Source organism: Capsicum annuum, chromosome 9 (genome assembly GCF_002878395.1).
Source record: "Capsicum annuum cultivar UCD-10X-F1 chromosome 9, UCD10Xv1.1, whole genome shotgun sequence".
Lineage (NCBI taxonomy): Eukaryota > Viridiplantae > Streptophyta > Magnoliopsida > Solanales > Solanaceae > Capsicum > Capsicum annuum.
The window spans coordinates 138,811,315-138,826,162 of record NC_061119.1 but is presented as its reverse complement, the minus strand read 5'-3'; positions in this window follow the sequence as shown (position 1 = coordinate 138,826,162).

The following is a 14,848-nucleotide window of genomic DNA, read 5'->3' as shown; positions in this document are numbered from 1 at the left end:
AGCCTATTATAGTCATACAAACTCCATGCTCTAACCTATCTAATTACTAAACCCCGAATCTATCCGTTCAACCTGAACCCCAAACCTATATACCAAAATCTTTCTACTATTGTATTCCCCAAGACATCAACCTCACCCCTTTCATACACCTCATCCAACCTACCAATTTACCTCTACAGTGCCCACATTGCTATCCTCAAGCTAATATACTAGCCTTACCAAGATCAACTATCTAGGTTCAAGCCTAGTATTTATCAACCACCATGTATTACCACCAAAGTACCTTATATAGTATATATATATATATATGGTCCACCCCATAAGGAGGACACCCTAAAATTCTTTATTCACCCATCAATAACCTATTCATTCCTAGAAAATATGTTCCCCTTATGCATAAAAAAATGAAAACACTCCATGGAGAACACTAGGATGGATGAAACATTCCTCTAAGAGATCGTTTAATTACCCGTCGAGACCTTTTAACTCAATCAGAACCATTCTACAAAGAAAGAATAGAAATGGGACAAGTGTTCAAAACAAGACCAATCCCAAACCAACCTCCCCATTAGAAAGACACCACTAGGGTCATCAGGAGGACATCAGTAAATTCACTCACTACCAAAACTGAATACAAAGAAAGGCCTCCTAAGTTAGAACCTTTAACCCAGACCAAATGATAAAGACTCCTTTTGGAGACCAATCTCTGAGTTCTAATATATAATATAACCTTTCCCATAATAGTTAGGGTATATAACCATCTTCCAATTCCATAACTGACTCACCATAGAGTCTAATGACAACCTTACTAATCCATAATCTAATAATGCATAGCACGAGTATAATAAATCATCTCCTGAATGATATTAAAATCCACCATATCTGTGTCAAACTAATCCACTAAGACCAATAGATACCACAAACTCTTTTAGCAATTGCAGAGTCACCTACCGGGGTAGAAACAGAAAGAAAAGAATTCAAAAAAACTATGGAATCAAAACCAAAATACACAACCACAAGTGGGGTTACAAAAGAGGGAGGGAACCCTAGACTATGTAATTAATACTCATAACAAGAAAAGAGTTTTTAATATACTAGTTTCAGCATTAGAAGATGCCTCAGACTCATGAGGAATAATGAGACCATTGAGATAATCCCGACCATCATCAAAACTAGAAGTAGCACCTCTTGGTGCAGGGGTTAGAGAAGTGGCAACCAGTATCTTATTTGCCTCAGTAGAAATGCTTATGGTACACTCCCGTTGCATGTTACCTGACTGACCATAAGGAAAACACTAATTCCTCTTCTTATAGCAATAATTGCGGTGTAATCAACTACAAAGCAGCAAGAAGGATAACGTAGGACTGACTGAACTATACCAGCACAAAAATCATACTCACTAGAAGACTGAGGATAAGGGACACTGACAACCACATGGGAATACCCCAAATTCCTTTGATCAAACCACTATCCACCATTTCTACCATAAATTTTCTAATCCCTCCCCTGGTATGAAAATTGAGATTTTTTTCTCTGTTTCTTTCTCGACCTTTTTTGATCCTATATCACATCACTAGAATCAGAATGGAATGATATATATGTCACTATCTAGGCCAACAAATGAATAGAACTGATATTGGGTATATTTATGCATTCTAGTGTCCCTATTCTTTTTAGTCTTATTTTGAGGATAATTCTATGCTATAATAATGTATAATGATATAAATGTGTATCAAAGTGTTAAAGTATGTGTTTATGATGTTAAGAGTTTATTTGAAATATGTTTTGATTCAATTTGAACATTTATACTTTAATCGAGAAAACTAGTGTAACTAGCTTGAGCTAGGTGTTTTTATAGTCTATTATGTTGGGTTCTAATGTGTTTTAATGAGTTACTAAGGTTTTTATTATGTATTTATATGTTAAAAAACTTATTCATAATGCTCAAGGATCAATTGGATCAAGCCAAGGGTCAAAACAATGAGTTAAAAATCAAAGTGAAATTTTCCTATGCTTAGCTCTTGTATCTATTTCATCGTGTTGGATGTTGTGTTGTTTTGAGCTCTAAATTATTGTTTTTAGTGATATAGGATGATCAATAGATTATGATGATATATTAATGATATACAGGCTTCAAATTAAGAGGGAATAACTCAAAAAGGCTTAGAATGGCTCAATGAAGGCACAATATGCAGATTGGCACACTTTTGGACCCCTGGAATCTCTTGGTCATGTGTATCTTGTAGGAGTGTCCTATGGACGTTTGAAAAACGTCAATGGATTTAGAAGAGGCCCAGAATATCAACCAATAAGCGCGTGTAGCTCCTAACAACAATTAGCATGCGACACATGCTCATTTCGTTGCTCTTTTGATTTAGAAAAAAATTCTAAACAACAATTCTAGAAGTACCGTGCGATAAGCGTACGACGCATGCCCCACTACACATCTGCCAAAAATGTTGAATCCTTTTCCTATACGACGTGGTACCCCAATGTTATAAATATACGTTGTAAACATTTTTAGTCACTTTTGGAAATCTTGGAAGATTAAGAAGGCTACCACAACTTCATTTTAGGGTTTATATCTCTTTAATTTAGTTTCTTTTATGGTTTGTATCATCAATTCAAGGGATTGGATGATGAATTTGTCCATTAAAGGCTAAAACTCCTTTTCAAGGGTTAAGGCCACCTTTATGATTACTTTTGTTTTGAATTAAGTTTGTTTGATTGCTTATCATCATTGGTTGTTTATTTATGCTTGTTTTAACTATTTTAAGGATTATCTACCCTTATAATACATCAATTGTCAACCTTGTAAACTGTAGAGAGGGGATAGGGCAATAGAATATTGGAATAAACAAAGTGTGGTTCATGTTTTTTTATAAAATAAGAAATTTGAATTAGTATCTAGGACAGGAGTGTACTTAGATTCCTTACTTGATTCATATGTAGGATGATATTTGTAAAGAACTTGAGTTAATTATTACATCCCTGCTCAACAATGTAGTTGTAAAGTTCAACTTAGTTAAACGTGTAGAGGTTGGGAAACCGTAAGCATGCAACTAACCCTACAAATCAACAACCAATATAAGCAAGTTAATGAATGAAGTTCAAAAAATAGTATGATTATTTTTAAGCCTTAAACCTAGGATTCTATCCATAGATTGTCCTAAGTCATTACTTTTATGCATTTGTTTAGTATAGTTTTAATTTACAATTCTAAAACTCTATTTGCTACTCTCCTCAATTGGTTAAACTAGAATTGGATAGGCAGCAAACATAAGTCTCTGAGAGATTGATACTTGGTCTTCCTTGAATCCACTTTACTCCTCGATAAGACCACGTACACTTGCGTGTACGCTGTCAAGTTTTTGGTGCCATTGCCGGAGACTTGTAACTAGGTAACTATCTTATTTTTAGTTTAGCTATATTGAGTTGTAAATATTTTTTGTTTATTTTCTTTTATTTTTCCCTTTATCACACTCTTCTTGAGATGTCAACCTCGGATATATGGTTTTCAAGTAGTGATGATTCTATAAGGTGTATGGTTTGTGGTCAAAGTGGTCATTTTGAAGATATGTGTGCTGTCAACCTCTATTCAGTAATGTTTGTGGGCTATCTTGAAAGGAAAAATTATATAAACTACTGTAATTAAACAGGGCTGAATCAGTCATAAATTCAATTATGGACCAACCAGCAGCAGTTTCAGCAATAACAACTAAACATGCAGACCACAACTCAAATGAGCAATTTGGAAAAGATGATGAAATAAATTTTAGCATCTCAGAATGAGTTGTTGGCATACATGAAGAACCAAAGGGAGGCTGCAGAATAAGTGACCCCCCAACCAGTTGTAGAGAAAGTTGCTGACAATCTGAGGAAGTATGATTACTCAGAAACTAAAATTATTGAACGGGTTGAGGAGATACCACTGCCACAATATCTACAGTGGATAAGTGAAGAAAAATATGAGAAGGATATTAGCCAATTTATGGTATAATTACCACCATGTAAGAAAAATATGAGGAGGATATTAGTCAATGTGTGGAGCAAACACAAAAATCTCAGCCACTCGATTATCATCTTTATGTTGAGACTGAAATTGAGAAGGTGAATAAAAGTGAGTGTGTAGTAGATAGTGTAAATTTTGAAGTGGGATTGGTTGGGCCTCACTCGAAGCATTTTTCTACATATGTTTAGATGATATCTTGTCTGTGGAATTATCTAAAATAGTAGAAGAGTGTGAAAATGAGGAACAAGAATCTTATATTCTTGATTTTACACCGAACAAGAAACATAAAAACACACCTCACTTCAAGGTTGAATGGTTTACCATGCATATTCTATTACTCGGTTCATTAATATTTGTACCACCACCCTATGAGTGAGGCAAAAAGATGGATGCGATATTGAAGGTAAAATTTATATCCTCAAGGTAGAGAAAAAACATGATTAGGTCATGCAGTGACACTAAATCAGGCGCTTATTGGGAGGCAACCCAAGCTAAGGTATGTTTTCTTTTTCTTTTTTAGTTTTTATTTCACATAATTTTTGTTTTTGATTGAGTCACAGGTTAATGAAAAGTCTGAGTACAGGAAACTTGAGCTAAGAAGTATGGTAAAAATTTAGTGTGGGGTACCATGGATCTCCTTTTTATGTGAAGATACATCTAGCTAGGCCTAGAGGCCTCAGGGAGTATTTCTATCTTTTACTTTAAAAGTTCACTTTGGAGACAAAGTAGATTTTTAAGTGTGGGGTGGAGAAATTCTCAAATTTTTTCTCAATTAATTTTTTTTAGGTTAGGAATAAATGAGATACTCTTGTTGGTGCTATTTTTTATTACATAATGCAAGTGGGTTTGTTGAAAAAAATTATGTTTATTGGTGTGAATTACTATTTTTTGAGACTCTTAGGCTCATGTTTATGACTTGTACTTGTGGCTTAATTTTGAATTTGTGCTATTGTTTGGTTGGGAGTCTATGATGATCTTATTGAGTTAAGTATGTGCCATGTGTGATGTGAGAATTTTGTATATTCCTTGTTGCATGTGATGTCTAAAACTTGCTTGATGTGTGTGTAAAGCAAAATAAAGAATGTGGGTTGATGAGATGATTTAGGCATTTCTTTGATAGCCTTATTTTATACCTTCTATTTGTCCTACCGTGTGCGCATAATCCTAGTTAACCCTCATTGAGCCTTTAGATTTTTCTTTGGTAGCTTCATAAGTAGCCTAATCCCTTCTTTGATAGACCCCAATTTGATCCAAAAATGCTCCTAAGTGCTTTAATGAAAAAATAATTTAGTAAGGAGTTTGAGAAATTAAAGAAGAAAAAGGTGAAATTGATGCCCCAACATAATAATTATTGGTTTCTATATTTGATGTATGGTGGATTGATGTGATGTAATTGATAATAAAAATATTGCCATGGTTGAGAAAATAGAGAAAAATTTATTCTTTTGGTAGTAAACTATGCGTCCACCAAGTGTTTGTGAAAATGCTTAAAAGAGATGGGGCAAAAAAAAGGTATGGGTAGATGAAAAAGTGAAATTTGGTAGTTGAAGATTGGTTTTAAATATATGATGCAATGTATTAAAGCTCTTAGAGAGGTTAGCCACTAGTCCCAAATAGTTCCTTTCCGCCCCTTAGCCTACATTACAACTCGAGAAAGTCCTAATTGATCCTAAGCATTACATTCCAATATTAGTGAAGCATTACACTAAGGGCAAGCCTATGGTTAATTGTGTGTAACTTGTGAATTCTTTGTGAGAATGAGCGTAATTTGATTCTTGTACCCATCATGTTATAAATTGCATTACTATGAGTGTTTATGGGTAACTCTCTTGTTGTGAGGGCACATGTTTGATGAATATGAGTGATTTGTATGATTTCTTTGATTGAATTATATGCATGATTTTGCCATGAGGTGAGTCAATTCTTCAGGCTAGGATGTTTTAGAGTAGTGTTCATGAGCTTTCAAATATGTAAACAAAATGCTTTGTATAGTAACTTGCATTCCATGTAGTCAAGATAGTACCAGCTTGAGTTTTTTGCATTTAGTAGAAGTTTAGAGTATCCTTAGATGATGAGGATTATAGTTAAGAGTTGTTCGAGGACGAACAAGGTTTTAAGTGTGGGGTGGTGATGTTGGGTGTATTTATGCATTCTAGTGTCCCTATTCTAGCCTTTTTAGTCTTGTTTTGAAGATGATTCTATGCTATAGTGGTGTATAATGATATAAATTTGTATCAAAGTGTTAAATCATGTGTTTATGATGTTAAGAGTGTATTTGAAACAAGTTTTGATTCAATTTGAGCATTTAGAGTTCAATCGAGAAAACTAGTGTAACTAGCTTGAGCTAGGTGTTTTTCTAGTCTATTGTGTTAGGTTCTAATGTATTTTAATGAGTTACTAAGGTTTTTTATTATGTATTTATATGTGAAACAACTTATTAATAATTCTCAAGGGTCAATTGGATCAAGCCAAGGGTCAAAACAATGAGTTAAAGATCAAAGTGAAATTTGCCTATGCTTAGCTCTTGTTTCTATTTCTTCGTGTTGGATGTTGTATTGTTTTGAGCTCTAAATTGTTGTGTTTAATTCTATATAATGCTTGGGGAATGGATTATGATGATATATTACGGATATACAATCTTCAAATCAAGTGGTAACAACTCAAAAAGGCTCGGAATGGATCAACGAAGGCACAATACGCAGATTGATGCACTTTTGGACCCTTGGAATGTCTTGGGCGCGTGTGGCTTGTAGGAGTGGACAATGGACGTATTAAAAACATAAATGGATTCATAAGAGGCCCAAAATATCAACCAAGGATCTTGTAGCTCCTAACAGCAATTAGTATGCGACGCATGCTCATTTTGGTGCTCCCTTGACTTGGAAAAAATTCTGAACAACAATTCCAGCAGCACCGTGTGATAAGCGTGAGACGCATGTCCCACTCCACACCTGCCGAAAACACTGAATCCTTGTCTTACACGACGTGGGATTACCCCAAATTTATAAATACGCTTTGTAAACATTTTTTAATCACTTTTGGATGTCTTGGAAGATTGAGGAGGCTACCATAACTCCTTTTTAGGGTATATATCTCTTTAATTTAGTTTCTTTTATGGTTTGTATCATCAATCCAAGGGATTGGATAATGAATATGTCCATTAAAGGATAAAACTCCTTTTCCGAGGTTAATTCCATGTTCATGATTTCTTTTGTTTTGAATTAAGTTTGTTGGATTGCTTATCATCATTGGTTGTTTGTTTATACTTGTTTTAACTATTTTAAGGATTAGCTACCCTTAGAATACATCAATTGTCAACCTTGTGAACTTGGGAGAGGGAATAGGGAGATAGAACATGGGAATAAGCAAAGTGTGGTTATTATTTCCTTATAAAATAAGAAATTTGACTTAGTATCTAGGACAGGGATGTACTTAGATTGCTTACTTGATTCATATATAGGATGATATTTGTAAAGAACGTGAATGAACTATTACCTCGTTGAGCTATTACATCCCCGCTCAACAATGTAGTTGTAAGGTTTAACTTAGGTAAACAATTAGAGGTTAGGAAACCGTAATCATGCAATTAACCCTACAAATCAACAACTAAGATAAGAAAGTTAACGAATGAAGTTCAACAACATAGTATGATTGTTCGTAAGTCTTAACCCTAGGCTTCTATCCATAGATTGTCCTAAGACATTACTTTTCTGCATTAGTTTAGCTTAGTTTCAATTTACAATTCTAAAACTCTATTTTCTACTCTCCTCAATTGGTTAAACTAGAACTGGATAGGCGGCGAACACAAGTCCCTGAGAGATCGATACTTGGGCTTCCTTGAAGCCACTTTACTACTTGATAAAACCACGTACTCTTGCGTGTGTTCTTGGGTGCTGTCAAGAACGTTGAAACTCAACATTGGTAATATCTCCTTGAGGTAACTGAGCATGAGTGCCACCTTTCGGAGTAGGGTTAGTGGAAACCAGTGGAACTTTACGGGGAACATCAGAAACTATGACCCTTGACAGGGTCTGTGCCTCATGAGTTGGACTAGATCCATCAATATTGTCCTCGAGTGGGACAGGTGAGTTTTCACGAACTGAAGGTCATCGAGAGGACATGATATGAAAGATTAACAAAAATAATATTTAGGGAAGAGTTCAAAACCTTAGACTCCGTAGGCCAGAAGTAGAATAACAAGAAAGTGGAACATTCCTAAATGCCTCGTAGCCTCCTAATTATAAGTGTGGCGCACGATATACCATAAGTAAAACTCTACTCGAAACGGCTTTGTGGACACCACATGACACCAAAACCTAGGCTCTGATACAACTTGACACTACTTGAATTGGGGATTTGTCGTAATGGGCAATCTCAAGTTCAACTGGGATTGCAGACTACCCTTGATATCTAACCCAACCAACCAACATGTACCCTGAGTCAGATGAACTGCAAAAATATACCAAGTTAATGTATTTGCAGATACAATAACTTTGGGATAGGTCTACTTTCTGGACCAACCCAACCAAGTCCAACCACCCAAAATCTAACCAATAATCATGCCGAAACCATAAACCAAAACCAAAATGAGAACCCAATGTATATTTGTATATATAACATGATCAATCCATACCCAAGTCCACAGTTTTCCATTCAAAGCTTCTAAACCAAAACCAAAGAGTATTTAGTCGGGAGATAACCCCGACCATAGCTAACAGCTAACTCTATGATAAAACAAAAGTATATAAAAGTAATCCATGACATGAAATAGATGCCTTCCGAAATATGGAAGCTCATCACTTCAATCCAACACTGACTGTTCCCGAATTTGATCAATGTGTAGAAGAAGGACTACGGTCGGTTCCTGTATTGTATGGTCATACAGCCGCCCAAAGATGGGTTAGTGGGTGAACACTAGCATGCACTCAGGATAATGATAAAATAATGCCAAACTTTAAAACCATGCCGGGAAAGGGAACCGGGTTTAGCTTGCCTTTAAAACCATTAACGTGGGTATGTGAAGCTTAACTGTCCTAGAACCACCCATGGGCTATATGGGTCCAGCGTAACCCCCAGAATGGGCCTCGATGATTGTAGCCATATGAATCTGAGATACAATAGGAGTAAGGAATTCCCAAGTATCCTTCGCTCTCCATGATAAATATGTACAAATGTACTTAAGAGATTCCTGTGTACCCCAGAAGTATCATATATGAGGTCATTATGACCTATCCTCATACCAAAAAACTTGAGTTTCTAGTGTTCGTCTCTTAGACTCCTACCTTCATGGTTAGCTATCACACCCCGCCATTATTGCCCAATTAAAACCATTACCATCCAACCAAACCATTATTCCATTTATTTTTTATCAAGACTATTACAAGTGGTATCGTCATACCGATATAGCTTGCAAGCAATGTCTTTAGCCAACCTTAGGGGATTCCGATGTACCCCATAGGTTACACATTATTTAGTTTACTTGGGGGATTTCCATGTACCCCACAAGTACATTATTATTAAGCTTACTTGAGGGATTCTCATGTACCCCACAAGTATTTCATTATTAAGCTTTGCTTGGGGGATTCCCTTGTACCCCACATGACATTCAATATTCAAACCAATTCCTTCATTTAATTAACTTGGGGGATTCCCGTGTACCTCACAAGGTTTTCATTCAAATAAATTTCATAGCCATCAAGGCTTTACCATTTCACCATTCCAACTATTCACACTATTCATACCATTTTAAACCATTCCAAACATTTATACCATTCATAACCATTTAAACCAATGCAAAACCATCCAAGTTAATTTAGGATTCCATTACCAAACTATACCAAGCAATAGTTCCAATGCAAGTTCATCAATAGAATAAAAATATTCCCTTAGGCATTTTATTAAACATGTTGAGGGGATACCTTTTCCAAGACCAAAACAAAAACCAAAGCATAAACCATCAAAATAAGGGTAACCAATGACCCATTTATTAAACCACAACCAACAAGTATCCACATGTGCAAACCATTACCAAAAACATGTGAAAGCACACTTTAAACCAACATTCAACAATATGCACCAAAGCCCTCAACATATGTTTCCAAAACCACAATTTAGGATTCACAAGTCAATGTATAAAACATATTAAATCATGCCTTTAGTTGGAAATAACAATGAGGGAGTAGTACATGCCTTCTAAAAGAAGATTCATGGAAGGAAACTTGATTCTTGAGCCCTTTAAAGAACACTTGTAGAAACCCTAGCCTCCAATCTTCAAGAGTGAGTTTGAAAGAGCATTTTGAAGTGAATCTATTCTTCAAAGTATGTTATGTGAGGCCACCAAGGGTTATATAATATGGGGACATAAGTGCTTGAGGTGGGAAATATTCGAACTACACTCAGCTTAAAATCTAAAAACCAAGTCCCAGGCGGGTACGACCCGACCCCCTTGGCCATACCCCAGGGTACGACTGGTACCCTAACTTATACCCTAGACCTACCATGGTCCCCTATACTGACCATCATACGACCACCTAGGTCTAAGTCATATCTTAGGGTACGAAAAGTACCCATAAACTGTATCTTAGAAAGATTATACTAGGCAATCCAATAAGCACCATACGACTTGGCTTCATACACCTTGTATCTTACCATACGACTAGTATGATGTTGAGTCGTACCTTGAGCATAATCCCAACCAAAACCCACTATTTAACATATGAGAGAAGCATACCAAACCATATTTAGGGTATGGTTGGTACCCTTGAGTCGTACCTTTCCCAGAGTGTCCAAAACCCATGAATTTTGCAAGGGCCATGGTTTAGGGTATTTCATACTCACCCACTAGGATTAGTTATCCTCGAATGACGGGTAAGGGTGCAAACAAGCACGAGGTAACACATTAACACCTATCAAACTCCCCTCCAACCAAATTAGAAAACAAAGTCATAAACCAAGACGAGAAGATCACCACATATCCCAAGCATGATTTACACCCTAACACCTCCATTCTAACTCTAACAAAGTTAGAAAACTAAAAGGAGTTAACTTAGGGCACTGAGCTCTACTTCTTACATCCATCCCAAAAAAATACTCTGCTCCATCACCATTATAATATGAAAACCATAAGTAAAAGACATGGGAAAACTACAACCAACCATTATAACCAAAAACACCAACATATAGTTGTAAACCCAAAACCATAACACAATTATGCCATGAAAACAATTCATAAATCTTGCCTCCCCAAGCCTCTTAAGTACCCAACATAACTATTGGTATATCAACCAATCCCAATATTAAAGCCTACCATGTATATAATCGCGAAATGATCTATCCTTCCAAAGATCTATCACCCTCTATAACTTTCACAAAGGTTTTCACCACTTATTCCTTTCCAAACCATTTCTTATGAAAACTACCTTACCTCGCCTTCCAAAATGATAACTCTAGTAGTTACCCTAGACTCTCCCCTACTTAGGGACTTTTATATTCCTCGTTTCAAACATCACCATACACCCCAAGCCACTACCATCCTAAGACAAGAATGGTCATTTAAGGAACCAAATTACAAGAATTTCACATGCCACTCAAAGGGAGACCCTTGAAAAAGATACGACATCATAGGCACTAAGTACTTTATAGGAACCACCTAGACCATGATGAAGAACTATCCCAACATAACCATACTATAAAAGGAGTCCTTAGGACTGGACACCAAAAGAAACCCAACTACATATACCATATGTAATGTAACATAAGGTCAACACTCATATCCAGGGAACAAGGCGAATGCAAAATGCGAACCCTAAGCATAAGCACTATTAGAATGACTACAACACTAGTAGAGTGCTCTCTTAACCGTGATAGAAGAGTTTACTAGAATATGCAACCTAACCTTTCCTTAGAATCCACTGCTAGAAGAAAATTTAAGATTAACCCTTGACCTTCATCCCATGACACCTATAAGCTCCACACTTTGCTCTAATGGGTATGACCAAGAATGTGCACTAGGGACACTTTGTTTTCCAATACCTAAAACCTTAGTTACCCATATGATACCTAAAGCCCAGTATAGTTATATAAACTCTATGCTCTAACCTATCCAATGACTAAACCCTCAATCTATTCATTCAACCTAAGGCCCCAACCTATATATCATAACCTTCCTACTATTATATTCCCCAAGACATCAACCTCACCCCTTCTGCATACCTTATCCAACCTACCAATTTACCTCCACCATGCTTACATTGCTACCCTTACCAAGATCAAGCATCTAGGTTCAAGCCTAGTATCTATCAACCACCATGTACTACCACCTAATTACCCTAAATAGAACATACATATATGGTCCATCCCACAAGGAGGACACCCTAAAATTCCTTATTCACCCACCAACAACCTATTCATTCCCAGGGAATCTATTTTCCTTATGCATACAAAAATGAAAATACTCCACGGAGAATACTAGAAAGGATGCAACCTTTCTCTAGGAGAACCTTTAATTGCTCTTTGAGCCTATTTAAATCAATCAAAACTGTTCTACAAGGAAAAAATAGAAATGGGACAAGTGTCCAAATCAAGACCAATCCCAAACAAACCTCTCCATTAGAAAGATACCACTAGGGTCATTGGGAAGGACCTTACGAAATTCACTCACCACCAAAATTGAATACAAAGAAGGACCTCCCAAGTTAGAACCTGTAACCCAGACTAAATAATAGAGACACCTCTTGGAGACCAATCTTCGAGTTCTAAGATATAATGTAACCTTTTCCTTAATAGTTAGGGACGAAACCATCCTCCCATTTCATAACTGACATACTATGGAGTCTATTGACAACCTTATGGATCTGATAATCTAATTATGCAGAACAAAAGTATAATCAATCCATCCCCCAAATGACATTGAAATCCACCATAGCTGAGTCAAACCAATTCACCAAGACCAATTGATACCACACACACCCACCACTCGTACCCTAGGTAATAATTTGGATTTCAACACTGTCCAACATATGACCACAAAGGCCAACTTATATCCATAAAACTGGATTTCTACCCTTAAACCTTACCCTCGACAAAATCATATAGGCTAGACATAGGACATTTTATGGTTTGACACTATACTTCTCATACCCTAACATACGACTAGTATGATATCCATTTGTACCTTGGATAGAAACCAACCAAACCACACTGATTATCATATGAGTTGAGAACCCTAAATCTTACCCATATCACACAAAAAGTACCCTCAATTCGTATGATGTCTAGAAGTTCAAACTCAAGAAATTTTCTAAGGGTCAAAATCCAAGGTGTTTTACTATTTAAGTGTAGTTCTTAGTTTCACCATATGAATATATTGCCTATATGATAAAATATATAAATACAACTATGCAATGACCTTTTGTTCTTGTTTATAATACATTAATAATTATACCAAGTGACTTTCAAGGATTTCAAGTAAATATACTAACTGTTATGAGAATCATAATGAATACCCAACTCAACGGAGTAATATGAATATTGTAACTTCAATATATAATCATATAAAGTGTAAAGACAGGAAGGTTCAAGTTGGATGAGCATATTAGATATGCAGTCATGTGTTTGACATATAGAAAATAAAAGCCCTTTCATATATATCAAGCAATTTGTGCTGACTCTTTTCAAAAAAACAAGTTACATATAATTGTGCCTTAAGTGGTGGATGAGGTTTTAGTTTTACTTACCTTGAGTCTTGTCCCAACATCATAAGGTATCAATGCTCATTTTGTTCTATAATTAAGATCTATCATTTTTTTAGTTGTGAAATCTACTAATATCCATATTCACAATCTGCTACAAATATTAGCTTAAAACTAAAAATGAAAAGAAACTTTTGTTAGCAATATATTGATAATTGTGAGAATCGAGCCAAAACTATGAAGGATCTTACCGTGGGACTTTTCTTGAAACACTTAAGATAGACCATTACTTCCTTACTTAAGGCATGAATTCTATACAAATGGAAAGTAAAATAACTATCACAATCATCCAAATGATATACCTGGGTTGAAGAGGCAATACATCAATTAGTACGATAGCGATAAGCTCACAAGTCCCTTTAATCAATATGTATCTCCATCAAATTTATATATGATTTTGCTATAATATGGTGGATAATTAACATTAACACTAAATGATAAATGTAAAAATTACCATGCATAATCTTATACTTAATTTACCTTGGTTAATTGTCCCTTGAAAAGCATCACACTAGGCCTTTTTTTGCTTACATAGTAATAATAACATGTTGTTATGACTTGAGTCTACATTACTAGACATAACTAAAACAACCCAAAACTAGGCCATGTCGTATGGGCACCTCAAGTCCATATGAACCGAAGGTCGCCTTGATAACCTAACCCAATCCTCAATATAAATCACAAGGGTCGGATGAATCCCAATAAAAAGATAAGATAGCGGAAAGCATACTACAAGTCATAGCTTAAACATGTCTAAACACTTCATTAGATTCATCAAACTAGCCATTACAGCCAAGTCCACAGTCATCCAAAATACCTCTATACAAGTCAATGTTTACAAATGTATATGTCAGGACAAACCCCCGACAATTGCCAAACCAAGTCTTAATAAGACTAAGTCTAAAGATAGGAAACCAAGAAGGAATGCCTTCTGAAGTAAGAAACCTCACCACTCCAATGTCAATACATGAACTACTCTGATCACCTAATCACTACACAGGAAGAAATAATATAGCATTCGGAGAAGGTTAGTGGTTGAAGCGCTACCATGGAACTCAAGGATAAGGATAAAATAACATTATCATTT